At 40.0% G+C, this 23,489-nt stretch overlaps 4 non-coding genes across 4 annotated transcripts; all 4 read left to right on the top strand.

The window, feature by feature from the left end:
• Nucleotides 1-1,741: 1,741 nt before the first annotated feature.
• On the top strand, nucleotides 1,742-1,934 carry LOC137627978 (U2 spliceosomal RNA). The gene has a single exon (XR_011041286.1). It is a non-coding gene; the product is annotated as a U2 spliceosomal RNA (small nuclear RNA).
• Nucleotides 1,935-3,202: 1,268 nt separating this feature from the next.
• LOC137627944 (U1 spliceosomal RNA) lies at nucleotides 3,203-3,365 on the top strand. Its single transcript, XR_011041258.1, has one exon. It is a non-coding gene; the product is annotated as a U1 spliceosomal RNA (small nuclear RNA).
• A 3,535-nt stretch (nucleotides 3,366-6,900) lies between these two features.
• Nucleotides 6,901-7,093, top strand: LOC137627977 (U2 spliceosomal RNA). The gene has a single exon (XR_011041285.1). It is a non-coding gene; the product is annotated as a U2 spliceosomal RNA (small nuclear RNA).
• Nucleotides 7,094-22,764: 15,671 nt separating this feature from the next.
• LOC137627969 (U1 spliceosomal RNA) lies at nucleotides 22,765-22,924 on the top strand. Its single transcript, XR_011041280.1, has one exon. It is a non-coding gene; the product is annotated as a U1 spliceosomal RNA (small nuclear RNA).
• Nucleotides 22,925-23,489: the final 565 nt, after the last annotated feature.

The following is a 23,489-nucleotide window of genomic DNA, read 5'->3' as shown; positions in this document are numbered from 1 at the left end:
AGCATCGATGAGCACAACGATGGGAGAGAGATCCGTCCCAATGCCCTAACTGCTCCTGGCCTCACCATGCTTGGAATAAAAGGTGTCCAGATTGTCTCAAAAGGCTAGAACCTCTGGAGACTACCGCTCCTACAACTACAAAGGACACACCGACACTGCCACCAAAGCCACAGAGGAAACCACGCAAGAGACCTCCTTGGAAGCTGGTCCCAGCTCCAGTACCAGCTGCTGGTCCTGGGTCTAGGCGGCCATCATCCATCCACTGACCTCCTCCACTCCAGAACCTACACCTTGTCCAAATCCTTCTCCTAACCCATCCCCATCCAACCTTCTGCCATCAATTGGACAGTATGTCCTTGCAAGACCTCATACCTGTCACCATTCACCTTATCACCAAAGTCCTATCCCTTCACAACCTCCTTGGCCTCGGTCAGACCCTAAACCACATCCCCCCACTCCTGCAACAAAGCTCACTGCCACAGCCACCCCCCGAGCAGAGATAAATCCTTATACTTAGTTCTGCTCCTTCTCTCTTCTACTTAAACATTCTCTATCCCTCTCCCAGTCTCTCTTACTTATTGGGACTTGCAATTGTACCACTATTCTCTACTACTAGAAATCTTCTTTTAAGAGCCCAGGGGCTGGCCAACCACTCATTTGGCCATCAGGGCGAGAGAGATATTAAAGCTCTGGTGCAAAGCAACTGTCTAGGCTCTAGGTGCAGAACAATAGACCAGAAACACTATGAGTGCTCCTATAAGAAAGTATCATTTTACACAACAGGTCTAGGTGTAGAGCTTTTAATTTGACTTGGAGGCTAGGGTATTTTGTCCACAGAGCCTCCTTCCGGATAAAATTCCTGGCAATCTATAGCAAGCAAGCAATCTCTATTACCTGCTAGCAGTTAAGTCATTTGATGAGGTCACAACCCATATACCTAAGGTTGTACAGCCTCTGCATGACTCAAGCAAATAATTTTTGAAGTCCATGGAATAAAGCTTATCACCAAGATTGTCGTCTGCCAACCAATTCAATTAGCACCGTGTCATATGTCCAAGAGACCTGGATATGGTACCAGCATCACCTAAAGAAAATGGAACAGTTCAGCATAAAAGTTTTTCAAAATCTGCGGTATTTTATGGGCGAACTGATTTTCTAGTAACTGAAAATTGAGATTGCTCTAGGCGGAGCAATACCCTTAAGCCAAGATTCTCGTGGGCCAAGATAAGCCTAGATCCTTACCCACCGGTCGGGTCTTGCACCTTTGGGGCCTCTGAATGAATGTCACAAGATCAGGGCAATCTGCGCACACTCGCACATCTAGACTTGGTATGTGCAGACCATAGCTTTCCCTATTTTTTACAAGAAAATATATATAATTTCTACCATTCTTCAGAACCTGGATTGGTTTATTTTCAGTATTTCTTCACTACAGTGATCAGAGAGACATATTTAGAAATACAAAGAGTACATTGCATGACTTGATTTGAAGCGCATGTTGCTTCATACCTAGAGAAAATGAGGAATATTGTACTTGATAAGAATTATTTCAAGATTCTTATACTGTTCAAATGACATGTAATTCAAGTTTCTAATCAATGATAATTGCATTGTTATTTTTGTGTTAAATAAGCTTTATAGAATAAGAATTTTGAGCACATATGCCTCTTTTATCCTCATTCTTATTAATCGGGTGTTTGCAGAAGGTGTCAGGAGACTTCCAAAATTTGAACAGGTTGGTATCGCTTCTCGGCCTTTTGGCTAAGATCAAAGTGTAGTATCTGTTCTTATCAGCTTAATATCTGATACGATCCCCATGTGGGATCTACGATATTAAACTGATTTTTGGGTCTTGGCGAAGTGCTAGGGGCTTGCTCCACCTTTGCCGCGGATCGGCCCGGTATTGCAGTACCTCCGGGATCGGTCCACTCCCCTCGGGGAGAAATAAAAACCATCATACTAATAAACAAAACTTCATAAACGAGTCTTCCTCATGGTAATTTCTCTGAGGTGATCTATCATATTGTTATTGAATATCTAGCAATAAATATATCTATTGACTTAATAGGTGACAGGAATTTTGAGAGAGAGATTATGCTGAAGTATCCACATATCAGTTGGTAATTGTTTATATTATTTAAAACCCAATTATTCATGCAGAAAACATCAGTAACTATAACCAATAAATAAAATGGACTTTATTCATAATAATCAGATTAAAATCGAAAATTAATAAAATACTCCATAAATTTTAAGCCTCTTCAATTATTCATTATGTTTTCATCATATTTAATTGATCTTTATGTATAATATTATCATATACAACCTATTTTTTTATCATTTTTGGTTTATTTACCCATTTTCACTATCGTTTCCATACTTAGGTACCTCCATCCAGTCGCATTAACAAGTTGCCCATATTCATTTTGAATTTAGCAATTATCAGTAGTCTACCAGTAGGAACAATTTTGAATTTTAAATTCTCTTTCTCCATATCCTAATTGACATTTGATATAGTTTCTTTTTTGCATTTAAATGCACATCAAATTTCAACAAAATACAATACTCACATATGTAAAAGAAAAGAAGAATAATATGTGTGCAATGACAGGGGTAATTGCAAAACGATGGGTCTTTCGGGTCACAGAAAGACACACCTTCAAGCATGCTCATCTGTAAGTAAACAGTCACGAGGTATAGCTGAATACTTAAGCCAGCTAGTTGACTGGACTTCGAGTCTAATTCTTAGCTAACTGCTTTTCTTAGACTAGCTATAAAAATCAGCCAGTAAAGTTAAAGGACGACGGTCAGTGAAGGCGCTAATCTCACTGGGAGCTTCCTCTGGTAGGTGTTGACGGCTCGGGAGCTGAGCCGCAAGTCCTTCAGCCAGCCAGGAGACTGTACATGGAGCTGTAATTCTCTGCTAGCAAAAAAGCAGCTAGCTAAGACGGTCAGTGGGCTGGGATTATCTTGGTGATAGCTTTTTGGTAGGTCTATTAAAGAGAAATATTTACATTTCCTTCTAGTTATATCAAATGTTGAAGAAATGGTTTTCGTTCATATTAAGAAAAAAAATTTGTTTTGTTGAAGAAATATTTTCATTTTCAAGAATAAAGTCCGTTATTATGACCATCATTCCTTATTGCTCTGTATAATGTGTGCAGTCATGTTGCATGAGGGGTGAAAAGGCTGTTGGTTAAGCATACTTACCTGGCACAGGGGACACCATGATCACGAAGGTGGTTCCCCCAAGGCGAGGCTCACCATTGCACTCCGGTGGTGCTGACCCTTGCGATTGACCCAAATGTGGTCAACTCGGGTGCGAAATTTTTGGTAGCGAGGGACTGCGTTCGCGCTATCCCTCTAAAAGAACTCCCTATTGAGATTATTTCCTCTAAAATATTTGTTATAGAAAGTAATCCTACCAAATTCTAACCATTTTTATTAAAAGAATTAATCTTGGTACCAATCCTTTTTTTTTAAACAAAATTATGCAGGTTACCAGTTTCATTTCTTTATAATTCAGTATTCATATTCAAAATTAGTAGAGCAGCCACCGACCACGAGCTTCCTATGAACATAAAAAATACCAAGGTACTCTACCAGCCAAGACGAACTGCAACACCCTATGACCATATTATCGTGATGTGTGCAGAACACATAAAGGCTGTGGACATGCTCTTTTACATCATCATCAGTCCCCTGCCAGCTTGCTAGCCATATTTTTCGTCCTTTTGCCGAAATTTTCAGATGTGCGGAAATTTTCGGCTGTGACACCGAACAATAACTGGTTGTAATTTTCGGCTGTTACATTGGATTCTATAATACGGCCATGATCTCTCAGGCATTATGTCCGTGAGGTTTAAAAGGCTCGAGTTCTTTCCCTGGTACTTATATCCACTATGGCTCTGACACTTTAGGAGGCTCTACTCTAATGATACCTCAGTCCCAGGCGGCAAATGGTACTCTGCTTATAGGGAGGACCTAATCAACTAGGTTAGTTTCGTCCCTTGCAAGGACCCAGAAATATACCATCACAACTTGAGATGTGAGTGCACGGACTATTTTGTCCTCACCATTGCCCGTATCCCCCACTTCAAGGAGCAAGAGACCTTGCCCAACAACTGGGATACAACTCCACCATTTTACAGGGACCCATACACCAGCATCTTTGCTACACCTCACCAGCTCTCCAAGAAAGCTTTCTTCTACACGCCACCTACAGATAAGCCCACCACAATAAGTGGTGTTGTGTAGAATGTCTGTAAGAGTTCTGGCTCTTTGTTCAACCCAAAGAACCTGTAACCAAGGAATAACCTCCACCTTCTCCAACCCATCCAGCGGACAAGAAGAAGAAGGCAGAACACCCTCCTGCACCGGACACCCTGCCTGCCTCCTTGGAGTCGCAAGCCTGCAGCCCAAAAAGGAATACATCTGCAGCCACCTCTACACAAGAGGCAGAGATATCTGCTATGGACCTAGATCCTGACAACCTGCCCACCACGCAGCCTATAAAGGCACACATGCAGGATTGTAACTGCACTGTGTGCCTCCTTCACCTCCTAGCTGAAGCCACTGCCATCAGCAGTACCCAGGTTTCACTAAAGGCCTCACAGCCAACGGCAACTCAACTCCCCAAGTTTAAACTACCAGCCACCGGAGAGACCCCGTCATATGTGGCTTTAGCCGCTATGGCAGCTGCTAATCCTGGACTAAAGATTACGGCCAGAACCAACTTGAATGGTGATATCATCATCACCCCTAAGGATCAAGATAGTGCAAGACATTTACGTAATGAAGCCACCCTCACCTACCTTGATCCCGCCAAGAAACAGAGGAAAGTGGTGGTATACAATTACCCAGCCAAGATGCCAATATACCCTCATGACAGATTGCCAAAACATTGCCCAAGCCAAAAGTGTTGGGCAGTCGTAAGGCACCCACCAGGGAAGTCATTGTCACCTTTGTAGAACCTATCCCACCTGCCTTGGAGCTTGTACTGTGGGGAACTTTTCCCATAAAGGACTTGGAAAGGGAACCACTCCGCTGCTTCAATTGGCAGCGCTTAGGACACCACAAGTCTGACTGCAGGAGCCAGGCGATCTGTGGAGTCTGCAGCGGCAAGCATCCAACTCAAAATAGCATCGATGAGCACAACGATGGGAGAGAGATCCGTCCCAATGCCCTAACTGCTCCTGGCCTCACCATGCTTGGAATAAAAGGTGTCCAGATTGTCTCAAAAGGCTAGAACCTCTGGAGACTACCGCTCCTACAACTACAAAGGACACACCGACACTGCCACCAAAGCCACAGAGGAAACCACGCAAGAGACCTCCTTGGAAGCTGGTCCCAGCTCCAGTACCAGCTGCTGGTCCTGGGTCTAGGCGGCCATCATCCATCCACTGACCTCCTCCACTCCAGAACCTACACCTTGTCCAAATCCTTCTCCTAACCCATCCCCATCCAACCTTCTGCCATCAATTGGACAGTATGTCCTTGCAAGACCTCATACCTGTCACCATTCACCTTATCACCAAAGTCCTATCCCTTCACAACCTCCTTGGCCTCGGTCAGACCCTAAACCACATCCCCCCACTCCTGCAACAAAGCTCACTGCCACAGCCACCCCCCGAGCAGAGATAAATCCTTATACTTAGTTCTGCTCCTTCTCTCTTCTACTTAAACATTCTCTATCCCTCTCCCAGTCTCTCTTACTTATTGGGACTTGCAATTGTACCACTATTCTCTACTACTGGAAATCTTCTTTTAAGAGCCCAGGGGCTGGCCAACCACTCATTTGGCCATCAGGGCGAGAGAGATGTTAAAGCTCTGGTGCAAAGCAACTGTCTAGGCTCTAGGTGCAGAACAATAGACCAGAAACACTATGAGTGCTCCTATAAGAAAGTATCATTTTACACAACAGGTCTAGGTGTAGAGCTTTTAATTTGACTTGGAGGCTAGGGTATTTTGTCCACAGAGCCTCCTTCCGGATAAAATTCCTGGCAATCTATAGCAAGCAAGCAATCTCTATTACCTGCTAGCAGTTAAGTCATTTGATGAGGTCACAACCCATATACCTAAGGTTGTACAGCCTCTGCATGACTCAAGCAAATAATTTTTGAAGTCCATGGAATGAAGCTTATCACCAAGATTGTCGTCTGCCAACCAATTCAATTAGCACCGTGTCATATGTCCAAGAGACCTGGATATGGTACCAGCATCACCTAAAGAAAATGGAACAGTTCACCATAAAAGTTTTTCAAAATCTGCGGTATTTTATGGGCGAACTGATTTTCTAGTAACTGAAAATTGAGATTGCTCTAGGCGGAGCAATACCCTTAAGCCAAGATTCTCGTGGGCCAAGATAAGCCTAGATCCTTACCCACCGGTCGGGTCTTGCACCCTTGGGGCCTATGAGTGAATGTCTAAGAGCCCCCACCTGGACACAAGATCAGGGCAATCTGCACACACTCGCACATCTAGACTTGGTATGTGCAGACCATAGCTTTCCCTATTTTTTACAAGAAAATATATATAATTTCTACCATTTTTCAAAACCTGGATTGGTTTATTTTCAGTATATCTTCACTACAGTGATCAGAGAGACATATTTAGGAAGACAAAGAGTACATTGCATGACTTGATTTGAAGCGCATGTTGTTTTATACCTAGAGAAAATGAGGAATATTGTACTTGATAAGAATTATTTCAAGATTCTTATACTGTTCAAATGACATGTAATTCAAGTTTCTAATCAATGATAATTGCATTGTTATTTTTGTGTTAAATAAGCTTTATAGAATAAGAATTTTGAGCACATATGCCTCTTTTATCCTCATTCTTATTAATCGGGTGTTTGCAGAAGGTGTCAGGAGACTTCCAAAATTTGAACAGGTTGGTATCGCTTCTCGGCCTTTTGGCTAAGATCAAAGTGTAGTATCTGTTCTTATCAGCTTAATATCTGATACGATCCCCATGTGGGATCTACGATATTAAACTGATTTTTGGGTCTTGGCGAAGTGCTAGGGGCTTGCTCCACCTTTGCCGCGGATCGGCCCGGTATTGCAGTACCTCCGGGATCGGTCCACTCCCCTCGGGGAGAAATATAAACCATCATACTAATAAACAAAACTTCATAAACGAGTCTTCCTCATGGTAATTTCTCTGAGGTGATCTATCATATTGTTATTGAATATTTAGCAATAAATATATCCATTGACATAATAGGTGACCGGAAATCTTTGTGGGAAATTATGATGAAGGATCCACCCATCAGTTGGTAATTGTTTTTTTTATTATAAAGCCAATTATTCATCCAGATATCGTTAACTATTATCTACAAATAAAATGGGTTTTATTCATAATATTTTAATTGAAAATTCATAAAAAGTTCCATTTAATTTCATCCTAGTCAATAATTCATTATATTTACATCATATGCAATGGTTCATTATGTATAATCTTCGTCGTATCTTTCTATTTTTTCATAAGGTTTGGTTTAATTCCCCATTTTAGTTGTCTTTTACGCACTAAGGTGCTTGTTTCCAGTCGCATTAACAAGTTACCCATATTTATTTTGTATTAGCAATTATCAGTAGTCTACCACCAGTAAAAAAAAAAAAAGTTAATTATAAATTCTATTTATCCATATCCTAATTGAAATTTTATAATCAGTTTCTAGTCAGAAGTTGACGTAAGTAGCTTTTTATTATTTTTATAATTTTATTATCATTATTATTTGAATAAAAAATAAAGCAGACGTCGCCGTGAAATGGATATTTGCATTTAAATGCAAATTTCAACCAAATACAATAACCACATATGTAAAAGAAAAGAAGCATAATATGTAGATACCGGTAAACATAGAGTACAAACCAGGGAAGATTATTGAATTAGTGCGTGAAGTATACTAGAGTTCTATCTACATCTTGTTATGATTGTCGTTCAACAGTTGTATGGGCAAACGACCAGTTGTTTACATATAATAATTACTACTGTTACTTTGTTTACATGTCTACTGTAATGGTTTTCGCCTCCCGCCTTTTCTTATATGGGGAGTCGTTATTTGTCAGTCGTGAAGGTAACACTTCGTATTATAAATAAATCCATTCAGGAATAAATAGTTGATTCGTTATCATCGATATTTATTTGGCTCCTGAATTAAGTTAACACATGGCGCAGTGAGTATAAAGGAAGATATCTACAAGAAGAAAGAATAACCCTACCACTACAATGCCTATAGTTGCAGAACTTCGTGAGGAAGCCCTTGCCCTCACTAAAGAAAATATTGGTGATTTAGATCGTGATGAAATCAAGAATTACCTGGAGGCTCTTGGAGTTCCCTATGACAACAAGGATAATACATCAAGATTATCAAGACTACTTCAAATAACCATCGAAAGGTCCAATTTGATAGGCGACACTGAGTAGGGAATAAAGACTCCTATTGAAAAGCACAAGGAAACTACTTTTATAACGGCAAGTGATCCCATGTTTACTATGTTGCAAATGCTACAGCAGCAGATGCAATCACAGGAAGAACGCTTTACATGTGAACAGGAGCGCCGCGAACGAGAATTAGCTGCTATCCTTGAACGAGTCACACCTCGGGCTGATCTCAATGATAACGCAACCACAGAAGTTGAGAGAAGTCGCCGAAGTGAGACAACAAAAATTTCTGTTAGACCCCCAGAGTTACTAGATGATGGTACTACTTTGAAGATTTTCAAGAGATGGGAGGCTACATGGAAAAATTACGCACAGGTGGCGAAGCTAGGGGAGAAAACTCGAGAGGACCAGATCGCGACTTTTTGGACGTTTTGCACACCAGAGTTCCTTCAAAGAATTCGCCATGCAATGGAAATCCCAATGGATACACAATTAAGTTTGAGTGAAATCATAGAGAGGATTAGGGGACACCTTAAATCACAACGGAACATCGCAGTAGACCGTTACAAGCTTGTTCGGAGGAAGCAAGAATCCGGAGAGTCATTTGACGATTTTCTGGTGGATCTTCGGGAGCAAGCAGAGGATGTCAACCTGTCAGACATGAGCGCTGATGAATGGATTGCCACTCTTACATTGTCCGGAGTTCGCGATGAGAGTGTAAGACAGGAACTGTTGGGGAAGAAACCTGCACTTAACCTTCGTGAGACGATCACTTTATGCCGCAACCGTGAGTTGGCAGGGAAAGAAGATCAGAGATTGAGTAGAGGTTATAGTGTTGATATGAATAGATTGCAGACCCGGAAAAGAAGCAAAAGTCAACAGCGAACAAAAGGTCATGCCAACAAGTCCTCTATAGATGAATCCGCAAAGTGTCGCAGATGTGGTTTTTCAGCCCACCAACAAGGAAAAAAATGTCCAGCAATGGGAAAGGAGTGTTTTAATTGTGGTCGCTTTGGCCATTATAGTAAGGCCTGTGAAAGTCCGAGGAAGGAAAACGTTATAAAATCATCTCCTAAAGCCGATAAACGCAAGCATGTCGCTGACATTTCTAGGTGTACTGAGAAACGTCCGATGTTGTCAGTTGACATCCATCACCCACTGAAGAGTCATGTCATCAGAAAATGGGTCATCGCCGATACAGGAGCAGAGAGGACTGTCGCTGGTGTGGGAATGATGGAAGATTTGATGCTTGGTGAACAGGACCTCCATTTCTGTGAAGAGTACTTAGAAAGTGTTAACGGCAAAAGACTAAATGTTATTGGAGAGACTGATTTAGTGTTACATGGTAATGGCAACAAATGTGTAGATAATGTTATTTTTTGTAGTGACGTTAAAAGTGAGGAGATGTATATATCTCTTGATGCCTGCAAGAAGTTGCACATCGTGCATGAAAATTTCCCATTTCCTATGAAAAAAACAGTTCGTATTATCACAGATCTTCGGTGTAATGGAAAAAATAGCCCAGTGGAGGAATTCCCAGTGGAGGAATTCAGCATAAACACGAGGAACCAGATCATAGAAGACTACTCAGAAGTGTTCAGCATTGAAGGACGGTTAAAAACTATGAAAACTGCACCGATGAGAATAGAGCTTAAGGAAAATGCAAAACCTTTTGCAATTTATGCCTCCCGACCAGTGAGCTACCCATTGCGGGATGCAGTAAAGAAGGAACTGGAGAACATGATTAATCAGGATGTCATAGAACGAGTTGGAGATAGACCAACGGATTGGTGCCATCCAATCGTTGTAATCCCGAAACCAGATGGTGGGATCAGAATGACGGTCGATCTCTCAAAGCTCAATTCTCAAGTAAATAGGACGGTACACAATGCCAAAACGCCACAGGATGCTATAAATGAAGTGATTCATGGTGCTAAATACTTCACAGTATGTGATGCTGTCAAGGGTTACTGGCAATTAGAGTTGCATGAAGATTCTAGAGATCTTACTACTTTCCTAACACCATGGGGAAGATTTCGGTACAAGAGAGCGCCTATGGGATTCATCAGCACTGGTGACAGTTACAATTTCAGAGGAGACTTGGCAATTGATGGTTTGGAAAGAACCCATAAAGTGGTGGACGACGTGCTGATTGCAAGTAGGACGTATAAGGAACACATACAAGATGTACGGGCATTCCTAAACAGGTGCATCGAACATGGCATTTCATTGAATGAGAACAAATTCAAATTTGCTCAACCACAAGTGCAGTTTGCTGGGTATGTTTTGTCCAAAAACGGGACAGAAGCAGATCCAAAGAAAGTGAATGCTATTGCAGATTTTGCAACGCCGACAAATATCACCGAACTACGAAGTTTTATGGGATTGGTAAATCAGTTAGGATCCTTTAGCCCGCACATTAGTGCAGCGAGCACGCCGCTGAGGGAACTTTTGAAAACCAGGAATCAGTTTCAATGGTTGCCAGCACATACTGAAGCCTTTAATGAAGTGAAGCAACTTCTCGTAAAAACACCAGTTCTTGCACAATTTGATCCACTTCGGGAAACTCGTGTGGAAACTGATGCAAGCAGACTAAATGGATTTGGCTTCATCGTGCTTCAACGACATGAAGATGGATGGAAACTCATCAGTTGTGGAAGCAGGTTCCTGACAGATGTTGAAACCAGGTACTCCATGATAGAACTAGAGGCTCTATCTATCAGATATGCATTGAAGAAAAGTAGGTTATATTTGTCTGGACTACCACAGTTTACGGTGATTACTGACCATCGTCCTCTCTTGTCAATATTCAACAAATACTCTTTGACCCAGGTTGAAAATGTTAAATTGCAGAATTTGAAGGCAGAACTCCAAAGTCAATATCAATTCACTGTCGAATGGAGAAAAGGTAAGGAGCATGCTATCGCAGATTGCCTTAGCCGAGCACCCGTGGAGGATCCAGATGAAGGTGAAGACTATCTCCAGGGACGTACATTGATGGCTATTCGGATCGCATCAATAGGAAGTGAGAATTCAATGGATGGGAAAGGATGCACTGACCTCATCATTGAAAAGTTACGTGATGCCGCAAGAGGAGATCCAGAATACATGGAATTAGTAACTGCTGTCAGGAATGACAATGTAGGACATGAAGATGTACCTGCATGTGTGAAACAGTATAAAGCCATACGGCACCAATTAGCTATTGACGAAGACCTTGTGATATATGGGCAGCGCATTGTAATTCCAAAAGGACAGAGACGAGAAGTTCTTAATCTACTGCATACTGCTCATCAAGGAATTACAAGAACGAAGCAGCGTGCCCGTATGTGTGTATACTGGCCTGGTATCACAAATGACATAAATCAGCTAGTAGAGAAATGTGAGGCATGCCAATGCTATCTACCCAGCCTGGGAAAGGAACCACTACAATCAGACCCATTACCATCTCGACCGTTCGAATGTGTATCTGCAGACCTATTTTACTGTAATGGCAGACATTTCTTGATTTATGCTGATCGCCTGAGTGGATATCCGATGGTCCATGAATGGAAAGATGATCCATCAGCAGGATCTATTGTGGGGGCAATGATAAAAATGATGGCAATAATGGGAAACCCCCAACGGATCCGAACAGATGGTGGACCGCAATTCCGAGCCGCAGAATTTCAGAAGTTTCTGGAGAGGAGTGGGGCCCAAGCTCACCCCATTTCCCAAGCAGTAATGGGCATGCCGAAGCCTTTGTTAAGAAATTCAAGACCTTACTAAAAAAGATAAATAAAACAACGGTGGATGAAACATTTCAAGAAGCAATGTTGGAACTAAGAAACACTCCAAGAGCAGATGGACGATCGCCGAACCAAATAGTGTTTGGACATCCTCTCAGATCTACTGTTCCCATTCATCACAGTGCTTTTCAGCAAGAAAGTGCGGAAGAAATTGAAGAAGCAGAAAGGAAAAGAAAAGAAAGAGAAATGAAGACTGCAACGTGGTACAACGCATCCGCCAAAAAGCTGAAAGAATTCTTGCCCGGGGTAGAAGTTCGAATCCAAGACCCAGTATCCAAGAAATGGGATAAGAGGGGAAAAATAGTCAAAGCTGGTTTACGGAATAGAAGCTATCATGTCCAGTTATCAAATGGAAAGTTGCTATGGAGAAACCGTAGATTACTTCGAGAATACCGAGGAGATGTTGATGAAGATCCACAGATGAAGTTTGAAAGTACCGAGGGAGAAATAAGGGAACCGAGACGAAGTGGAAGATTAAGACAAAAAACTGTCAGATTTGCAATGTAATTAAATATATTTTTGTAAAAGGAATAGTATAAACTTTGTATTGTAACATTTGATAGAGATAAGTCTTAAGTTGTAATATACATTTATTTTCATTATTTATGATGGAACTCTAGAGGTAAATATTTTCTGATCCAATAAAAAAAAAGAAAAAAAAAGGAAGTTGAAGTATACTAGAGTTCTATCTACATCTTGTTATGATTGTCGTTCAACAGTTGTATGGGCAAACGACCAGTTGTTTACATATAATAATTACTACTGTTACTTTGTTTACATGTCTACTGTAATGGTTTTCGCCTCCCGCCTTTTCTTATATGGGGAGTCGTTATTTGTCAGTCGTGAAGGTAACACTTCGTATTATAAATAAATCCATTCAGGAATAAATAGTTGATTCGTTATCATCGATATTTATTTGGCTCCTGAATTAAGTTAACACAGTGCGTGTCTTCACTACTGGAATTATATTGGTAATGATGTTAGAGGGACAGCTGGAAGAATACTTATAGAATTCTGTGTAATATTGAGCTTCATGATGGAGAAGGCCTGACTATTAGAATGAAATGTAATACTAGGTTTGCAGTTAATTCTATACTCAGGCCTTCTCCATCATGAGGCTCAATACTGCGCAGTATTCTAGTTTTATTGCAGCTTTGACTAATTAGTGGAATGATCTTCCTCAGCGGGTCGTTGAATCGGTAGAACTTTAAAAGTTCAAATTTGCTGCAAATGTTTTTATGTTGAATAGGCTGTGACATGAGTCTTTTTTATAGTTAGATATAAAAGATCGGTTTTGATATTACTGTTCTTAAAAAAAATGATTTTAATAGTTCATTACTTCTCATATGATTTTTTATTTCCTTATTTCCTTTCTTCACTGGGCTATTTTTCCCTATTGGATCCCTTGGGCAAATAACATTCTGCTTTTAGAACTAGCATTTTATCTTAGCTAATAATAATAATAATAATAATAATAAGAAGAAGAAAAAGACTGCTCCTACTTTTACAGTCAGACATCCTATTATATGTGAAAGTTTTGGAAAGATGAATAAACCCAGGTCCTGCTGTAAAGAAGCATAAACCTGGGTACTCCTGTAAAGATGAATAACCCCAGGTCCTCTTTTAGAGATGAATAACCCCTTCTTCTTCTTCTTCTTCTTCTTCTTCTTCTTCTTCTTCTTCTTTGTCTACATCTTTGCCCACTTCTATGTGGGGTCGATGTTTCTGGTCAGCTTTCTCCATCTACCTCCATCTACCTGGGGTTATTCATCTTTACAGGAGTACCTAGGTTTATACTTCTTTACAACAGGACCTGGGTTTGTTCATCTTCCCAAACCTTTCACACACACTATAAATATAATGTCTGACTGTAAAAGTAGGAGCAGTCTTCCTATCATTATTATTATTATTATTATTATTATTATTATTGTTGTTATTATTATAGGATGTCTGACTGTAAAAGTAGGAGCAGTCTTCCTATCATCATCATTATTATTATTATTATTGTTATTATTATTATTATTATTATTATTATTATTATTATTATTATTATTACTAGCAAAGATGAATAACCCCATGGTCCTCTTTTCAAGATGAATAACTCCAGGGTCATCTTGTAAAGATAAATGACTGCCCCCAATCTTTTCAAGATAAATAACTGTTGTCATGTAAAGTTAAATAACCTTTTTTCATAAGAACGAATTTAAAAATGTAGGGAAATAAGCAAAAGTAAATATATTCTTAAATGCATAAATGTAAGTGTAAGGATACCATTCATAACTAATCTAATTTGTATTTATCGGCCATAACACAGCAAAGAGCATAGATGTATGAGTATTATTTCTTCCATGCCACATATGGTCGTGAAGATATCCATTTAATAATTCTCGTTTATAACCATGCTTGCTTTTTATATATGATTTTATTTTATTCCAATAGCTCTTTATTGCTTGTGTGTGCACATTGTTAGTCTTATCAGCAAAGTTAATAGAATGGTTGACAGTATGATGTGAGATAGTTATTTTTTTAGTATTCCAGTGAGTCTTCCACTATAATCTATGAACAGTTGTTTGAGGGTAAAAGACTTTCCTAATTGTTGGTAAGAATGTACAAGCAGCCGGTCGGGACTACGGTCCACCCCAAAGTCAAAGCAAAGTGTAGGCAGCCGGTCGGGACTACGGTCCACCCCAAAGTCAAAGTAAAGAGTAGGGCAGCCGGTCGGGACTACGGTCCACCCCAAAGTCAAAGCAAAGTGTAGGGCAGCCGGTCGGGACTACAGTCCACCCCAAAGCCAAAGCAAAGTCCTTCAAAAGAAAGCAACCGTGTTACCCCATACGAATGAGAAAAGGGCACGCTAATAGATGATGATGATCTTATGAGTCTTCAAAAAGTTAAAAGTAAGTTAAAACCAGCATCTTAGGGAACAAAAGGAAATTGAGAAGCAATTAGATGACAGATCTCAATCTGTTATCCGTAGCTTGTTCCATCCACATAAACTGATTCAAATAGCTTGGTAGAAATTCATACCTGCATCCTCGCATGGTCTTGATTTTTACTTTATGCTTTGCCCGAAACGACTCAATATGGTTTGTGTGGATGCCTCTCTGTGGGTCAACGAAGTGCAAAGAGTGGTTCACGGTTCTCTGCTGGTAGTTTTGATTGTTAGCTATATTTCTATAGGCTTGCCATTCATCGCTGTGAACAGTTGATCCAAGTCTCACTACTTTTTCTATTATTGACAGAAGTGTCTCTTGGTCCCTGTGTTCCACTATTTCCATATATCCCTTTGCTGGAGATGTATCAGTATCTACCAAGCCAGCCAAAAACCCAGACTGGACACGTAGGGGATTGTCCTCAATGGTGTTTAGGTTTATGTGAAAAGCACGATTCATCAAGTTTTATTGGATTAAGCTCAAAATGTCTTGTAGACACACCTCTCTATAAGAATCACTATGGTCTGCCGAGATATATTTACAATACGAGAAGTTTCCTGTTCCCGCATTTCATTGCACAAACAATATATGACATGAATCCACATCTGCAATTTCACTTTTGATTTTGCAAAAAATTAGTCCCTCCTTATTGATGAGTTTCGTTTATACCGTGAACAATCTTTTACCTGGCACTTCCAGACATAACCGTCTACAGAGGCCCGGCACTTTATCCAGTTCAGAAATGTACTGCATGATTCACATTTTAATTCCCGTTGAATAAATGATTTGTTCTTTATCTAGTCAATCACAAGTAACATTTCCTCTCCAAGTAATGGTTTCAAAACCTCCATGAACATAGACCTATCCTTCTTGAGGGATACAAGATATCTGAATATCTAAATTAGTTTTTCTTTTATATTATATAGATGAAAACAAATTTTGAAGGACTGGGGAAATTACTCAACCAGCTTTTTAAGTAGAAAAAAATTGAAGTAGTTGACTAAGTTAATGGAATAATGTTCAACAAGTAAATAGAAGCTTTAAGTAGCTATTGAAATGCCTGGACTTGTTTGATTGGTATTTGTTTACAGGAGCACGCTCTCCATTTACTCAAAAATTATGCATTTCTGCAGCTCTCCTCTTTTTGTATAGTAATTAGGAGGTTCTTTAAATGCTGGGAAAGCAAAAAATAGCAAGATATGTGGCACAAAGGGGGGGAGGGGCGGCCGGTTGGTTGAGGAGGTACTAAACGATCTGGAACCGACATCGTTTACATAGTCAATCAAGGAGAAGTTCGTGACGTCACCTGACATTTGGTATACTGTATATTCAAAATATATACTAAATTAAAAATGGATTAATTACTCAAAAGTGTCACTATTTGTGAATTGTATATTTTATTTGGTAAATACTTGACAACAAATCTTACTTTTTTAAAGAAACTTTTTATGAAAATGACTATTTTTGCAGCATATGTTAACGGTGAGAAAAACAGGCATGTTTATTCAGGTTCTTTTTAGTGTGAGGGAAGAGCGAAGATACAAGCATAACATATACACAAAATGAAACGTCGTTACTATGTACGATCGTGTGACACACAGTTGGTACACCTGTTTGCACTTGTAATTAATGGGATAACCTCAGTCATTCCCCAACACTATTTGTGGATGATTTCTCCGTATCATTTGCTGGAGCTAGAATGGCAATGGTTGAGAGAAAACTACGACTCACAATAGACAAAATTATTCAGTGGGCTGATATGAAGGGGTTCAAGTTTTTAACAAGCAAAACTACTATTGTCCATTTCTGTCATATCCGGGAGTACATCCATATCCGGATATGTACTTGAAAGGTCAACGGATCCCATGTGTAGGTGAAGCTAAATTTTTAGGATTGATTTTCGATTCTAGGCTTACATGGGTTCCTCACTTAAAGGTGTTGAAAGCTAAATTTCTTGAGGCTCTGAATCTTTTAAAAGTATTGTCCCATACATCATGGGGGCAGACCGTAAAACTAATTTTTTCCAAAATTAGTTATGGGTGTGAAATATACTCCTCAGCCACTCCAAGCCGATTAAAGATATTAGATTCAATACATCATAATAGCATTAAATTGTCCACAGGAGTATTTAGAACCTCACATATCCAGAGTCTCCTGATTGATGCTGTAGAGTTACCTCTAGACCATTACCGAATGTCTTCCATTATTCGGTATTGGTTTAGGTTACAAAGACTCTCTAACTCTTTAGTCTTTCAGCCTGCAAGCCTTGTAAGGCACTCAACATACTTTGAGTTGCACCCAAAATCTCCTCAACCTTATGGCTTTCGGGTAAAACATTTATTAAACAGTCTTGATATAATTAGAATTAAGGTGTTTCAATTTTAAGATATCATCAACCCCTCCGTGGAAATTACCAGAGATATCTTTTTGTAAATATTTTATTGGTGTTAAAAAAAACATGACTGAATTAGAAGCTAGGTCTCTTTTTATGGAACATGTTGAAGAACATAGGAAATCAACTTATATATATACCGGTGGCTCAAAATCTTATGCTGGCGTAGGATTTGTAGTATATAGTAGTTCTTTTAACTGTAGAGGTGCACTTCCTCCAATATCTTCCATAGTTACTGCTTAATTGTATGGCATACTATCCGCTATTGAGAAATTAGTGTTAAAAGAGGAGGGCAATTTTACTATTTATATTGATTCAAGAAGTGTCCTTCAAGCTTTAGAAGGTTTTAATTCTAGTAACACTTTAGTTTTAAAGATTTTTGAGTGGCTCTTAATTATTGACCTAAAAGGTATAACAGTTTGATTTTGCTGGGTTCTGGCACACGTAGGTGTGTCTGGAAATGAAGAGGCAGATTCACTGGCAAAGAGTGCTGCAGCCGAGTTGCTACCAAGAAGGTGTCCCATTCTTTGTAATGATTTTTTACCAGCAATTGAGAATTTTATTTATAGCAATCAGCAACAGCATTGGGATAGTTTAACCGGAAATAAGATGAGAGAAATTGCGATTGTTATATCCCTTTGGAGGTATAATTGGATGCCCCAAAAATGGGAGACTACTCTTTGTCGTCTTCGCATTAGTCACACTTGGATGACACACCAGTTTCTGTTGGCCACCAACCATATTTTGACGACTCTTTGATACCCTTGACAGTGAGGCATTTGTTGACTGAATGCCTCACTTATAGCACAGAAAGAAATAGATATGTCACGTGAATTTTATAGTCAAAGCCTGTTGTAGCTTAATTCACTAGGGTGAAGTAGACCGTTCCCTTTTAACAAGGATCACATTCAAGACAAATGATTAAATGGTGCAGAAAGGAAACGATTTTCTTTAAAAGATGTATTTATTACAAAAAAAACCTTAAACCTAAACAATAACATACTAACACGCAAATACAAATTGAACACACAGCAACATATAACGTGTAATTAAATTGACCATGGCAAAATAGTCGGTACGCAACTTTCGGTCAACACCTAAAAGAAACCAGAAAATAAAAATCTTTTATAATGAAAATACCAGTTACAGCAAAACTAAAGTATCAATACAAAACCTCAATACTTTCAAGTCACATTTCATTAACATAGTAAACAAAATTATAAAGTTACCTAAAAGAAACCGACGGAGAGATAAAGCACACGTAACAAAAGGTATCACCACCCAAGAAGTATTATGATAAATGCTGTCCGCTCCTAAAACAAAATTACTCACGTAAACAAACAATAATTATACACACTTTCTATATACAATATAGAATAACCCATAGAACCTAACAATATATCACAAATATTACCTTGGGATTCTTTCAGTTTATATAAGGGCTACTGAACCACGTCCTTATACGGCCCCACTACTCCTCAAAGCAGAGCACCTCTTTGCTTGCTGACGAGCTCCCGACTGCCGTAGTCAAAATCTCGGCTACGTTATCGCTTCGTTAACAAGCCGCAGCGAGAGTCAAATGAGTGAACAGTAGGCCTACTTTGAACACCCAACAGGCAAACTTACTAATACATGTCATTATATTACATGACAATCTGTCTGAGGCTCAGGGTGAGGATGGTAGGTTCATCCTTGCCAAGATCCGTGGACATGATGTGTCATACAATGCTAGTGGAATTTTTAAATTTATATCAGAAGCAGGTCCTCTTAATGGTATTTAACTTTTATAACATATTTACTTTTCTGGTTTTAATTGAATATTCTTTTCATCTTTATTTATAATAAATGATATCAGCGTCAATGACCTTCGATGCCGGGATGCTAGAGACCTTCAAATCATTCATTCATTCATTCACATAGATTTTTTCAAGTGAGAGTGGGCGATACTCTATCGGAGAGAAAATGTCAGGAAGGAGGAGTTCCCCAGGGAAGTGTGCTAAGTGTAACACTATTTGCACTTGCTATTAATGGAATATCCTCTGTCATTCCTAAAGATATTCTCTCAACACTATTTAAAGATGATATCTCTATATCATTTGCTGGAGCTAGAATAGCAATTGTTGAGAGAAAATTACAACTTACAATCGGCAAAATAATTCAATTAACTGATATGAATGGATTTATGTTTTCGACAAGTAAAACTGATGTTGTCCATTTTTGTCGTATTCGGGGTTTACATTCAGACCTTGATATGTACATCAAAGGCCAAGGGATTCCATGTGCAAGTCAAGCAAGGTATTTAGGCTAGATATTTGATTGTAGATTGACATGGGTTCCTCACTTAAAATCATTAAAAGAAAATTGTCTTGATACCTTGAAGCTTTCAAAAGTTTCTTCCCATACATCATGGGGTATAGACCGCAAACTATTTTAAAGTTATAAAAGGCCTTAATCTTTTCTAAAATTATTTATGGATGCGAGGTATATTCCTCAACCACCCCAAGTCGACTAAAGATTTTAGATTCTATACACCATACTGGTATCATACTGGCAACAGGAGCATATAGAACTTTTCCTATTCCAAGCCTCCTTGTTGACGCTGGAGAATTATCTTTAGACCTTTACCAAAAGTCTTCTATTATTCGATATTGGTTTAGGCTGCAAAGGCTTCCTAATTCTTTAGCCTGTCAGACTGCAAGCTTTGTAAAGCACTTAACATACTTTGAGATGCACCCAAAATCCCCTCAACCTTATGCTCTTCAGGGGAAACAACTGATAGGTAGTCTTAATACAGGTAGAAGTAAGGTGCTTCCATTTAAGGTATCAACAACACCTTCTGTAAATATGTTATTGAAGTTAAAAAGAATATGAGTGACATAGAAGCCAGGTCTCTTTTTTTATGTAACATGCTGCAGAACATAAGGAATCGACTTAAATATATACTGATGGCTCCAAATCCGATGCTGGCGTTGGATTTGGAGTATATAGTAATGCTTTTAATTATAGAGGTGCAGTTCCTCTAACAGCTTCCATATTTACGGCCGAACTATGCGGCATACTAACTGCTATCAAGAAAATAGTGTTTCAAGATGAGGGCAATTTTACCATTTTCAGTGATGCAAGAAGTGTCCTACAAGCTTTAGAAGTTTTTAATACAAATAACACTTTAGTTTTTAAGATTTTAGAGTGGCTTTTAATTATTGGTATGAAAGGTATAACAGTTCGATTTTGTTGGGTTCCGGCACACATAGGTATGTTTTGAAAAGAGAAGGCAGATTCACTGGCCAAGAATGCTGCAGCAGAGTTGCTACTAAGAAGGTATCCCATTCCCAGTAATGATTTTTTACCTACAATTAAGAATTTTATTAAAAATAATTGACAACGGTAATGGGATGGTTTACTTGAAAATAAGATGAGAGAAATAAGTAATGTTATATCTCCTTGGAGGTATAACGGGATGACCCGAAAGTGGGAGACTTCACTTTGTCATCTCTGCATTGGTCACACTCTGCTGACACACAAGTTTTTGCTGTCTGGCCAACATCAATCATATTTTGACAACTGTTGGGTACCATTGACAGTGAGGTATTTGTTGACCGAATGCCCCACTTACAGCAGTGAACGAAATAGATATCTGTTTGAGGGGCGAGGTGAGGATGGCAGGTTCATCCTTGCCAAGATTCTTGGACGTGATGTGTTTTACCATGCTAGTGGTATTTTTAGCTTTATTCAGAAGCTGGTCTTCTGAAAGATATTTAATTTTTAAAAGGACCCCTTCACTTTTATGGTTTTAATTGAATATTCCTTTATTTATTTTGTTTTATTTTTACAATAAACGATACCTGCGTCAATGACCTTAGATGTCAGGATGCCAGAAAACCTCAAATCAATCAATCAATACATCTTTGGAAGCCCCTCTTCCCTCCTCAACTGTGCTTCCCAAGTTAAAGCTGACAGCCACCGTGGAGACACCGACATATGCAGCAGCAGCTGCCATTGCAGCCTCTAATCCAGGAATCCAGTTCACAGAAAGACCCAACTTAAAGGGTGAACTAATCATTACCCCAAGGATCAATTAGTGCCATCCTCCTTCAATGGGAAGCTTCCCTGTCCTATCTTGATCCTCCCAAGAAACTAAGGAAAGCAGTAGTCTACAACTACCCCACCAGAATGCCGCTCAACCTCATTACCAACTGCAGGAACAGTGATCAAGCCAAACACAAAATGGGCAGTCACCACCTTCATAGAACCCATCCCACTGTCCCTGGACCTAGGATTGTGGGGAACCTTCCCCAGAAGAGATCTGGAAAAGGACCCTCTTCGCTGCTTTAATTGCCAGTGGTTTGGCCACCACAAGTCCAACTGTAGGAGCCAGCCGGTCTGTGGGGTCTGCAGCAGCAAGCGCCCAATGCAAGAATGCATTGACACGCACGACACAGGAAGGGACGCCCAGACTAGTGCCCCAACTGTGCCCGGCCTCATCCCGCCTGGAACAAGGGATGTCCAGAGTGTCTCAAAATGTTAGAGGCATTGGAGACTGTCCCTCCTACCACCGCAAATGAAGCACTGACTCAGCAACCAAAGCCACAGAGGCTACCTCATCCAACATTGCTGCCAGTCCAGCCACTGATCCTGCTCATAACCCCGTGCTCCAGCAACAACACCTTGCCCAAATCCTTCTCTTACCCCACCCTCTTCATCCTTCTCCCACCATTTTGACACCATGTCCTTGCAAAACGTGATCCCTATCACCATCCACCTTGTCACCCTAGTCTTATCCCTCCTTAACCTCCCTGTCCTCAGTCAAACCTTAACCTCCTCCAACCAAGTTCACTGTCTCACCCACCCCCCAAGTAGAGATAAGTCTTTATACTTAAATCTGCTTCTTTTCTCTTCTACTAAACATCCTTCTCTCCTTTCCCAGTCTTTCCTACTTACTGGGACTCGCTGCTATACTACTTTGCTCTACTACTAAAACTCTTCTTTCTGGCTCCTGAAAGGGACCAATTTGAGAGAGCTCAGGGTTGAGACACTTACTCAACTAGACCTTCGGGCTAAGAAGAATATCAATGCTTTAGATGCAGAGCAATAGAAAAAGTTCTATGGACAGAGCTAGGGGCTCTATGAGTGCCCCTTAAAGAAAAAGTTACTTTGACACAATCACACTATGGGCAGAGCTACATAATTCACCTAGGGGGCTAGGATATATTGTCCAAAGATCTCCCGTCCGTATAAAATTCCGGGCAATCTACAGCAAGCAAGCATACTTACCTGGCACAGGGGACACTATGATCCGAAGGTGGTTCCACCAAGACAAGGCTCACCATTGTGCTCCAGTGGTGGTGACCCTTGCGATTGACCCAAATGTGGTCAACTCGGGTGCAAAATATTTGGTAGTGGAGGTTGCATTTGTGCTATCCGACAGCAAAATCTTGAATAAATTACAAACTTACTGAAGTACTTTAGTGGACATGAAATCTCCTCTCGTGTGAAAGGGCCAAGTGAGACATATAGTAGACCTGCTTGCTTTAAGTGAATTCTCCAAGCTGAGACTTGAGTGTTGAATAAGTCTAGTGTGTCTCGAGTCTGATTTGAGAGCGCTACATCTAACTTTTGTTTCAGGCTTTGAGATTGAGTGAATAATGTGTGTATAATGCACTGCCCATGAAAGATTTGCTCATCTAGGCTGTCCAAGATCTTGATGAAATGTGATGCGTCTGAAGCAAACATCGGAACCTCAAGGGGGGCTTCATTAGCTGTGCTGGTGCCCAACCACACAGCAAGGTTTTGTTTAGAGTCATTAACCGTAGAACCCCATCGCAGGGAGATTTTCTCCCGGGCGCATGTTGGTGACACGTGATTCATCCACTCAGTGTCAGTGCTAGAGTGTAGACGTGTTGTGTCGAGCTCTGCTATTCATGCCCTTAGTCATGTTTTAGCTTTGTGTTTCTCGCTTAGAATATCATTGAAAAGATATTAGTTAGTCTT

This window comes from Palaemon carinicauda, chromosome 35, assembly GCF_036898095.1.
Source record: "Palaemon carinicauda isolate YSFRI2023 chromosome 35, ASM3689809v2, whole genome shotgun sequence".
NCBI classification, from domain to species: domain Eukaryota; kingdom Metazoa; phylum Arthropoda; class Malacostraca; order Decapoda; family Palaemonidae; genus Palaemon; species Palaemon carinicauda.
The sequence above is the reverse complement of the archived record's forward strand: the minus strand, read 5'-3'. Positions and strand labels throughout refer to the sequence as shown.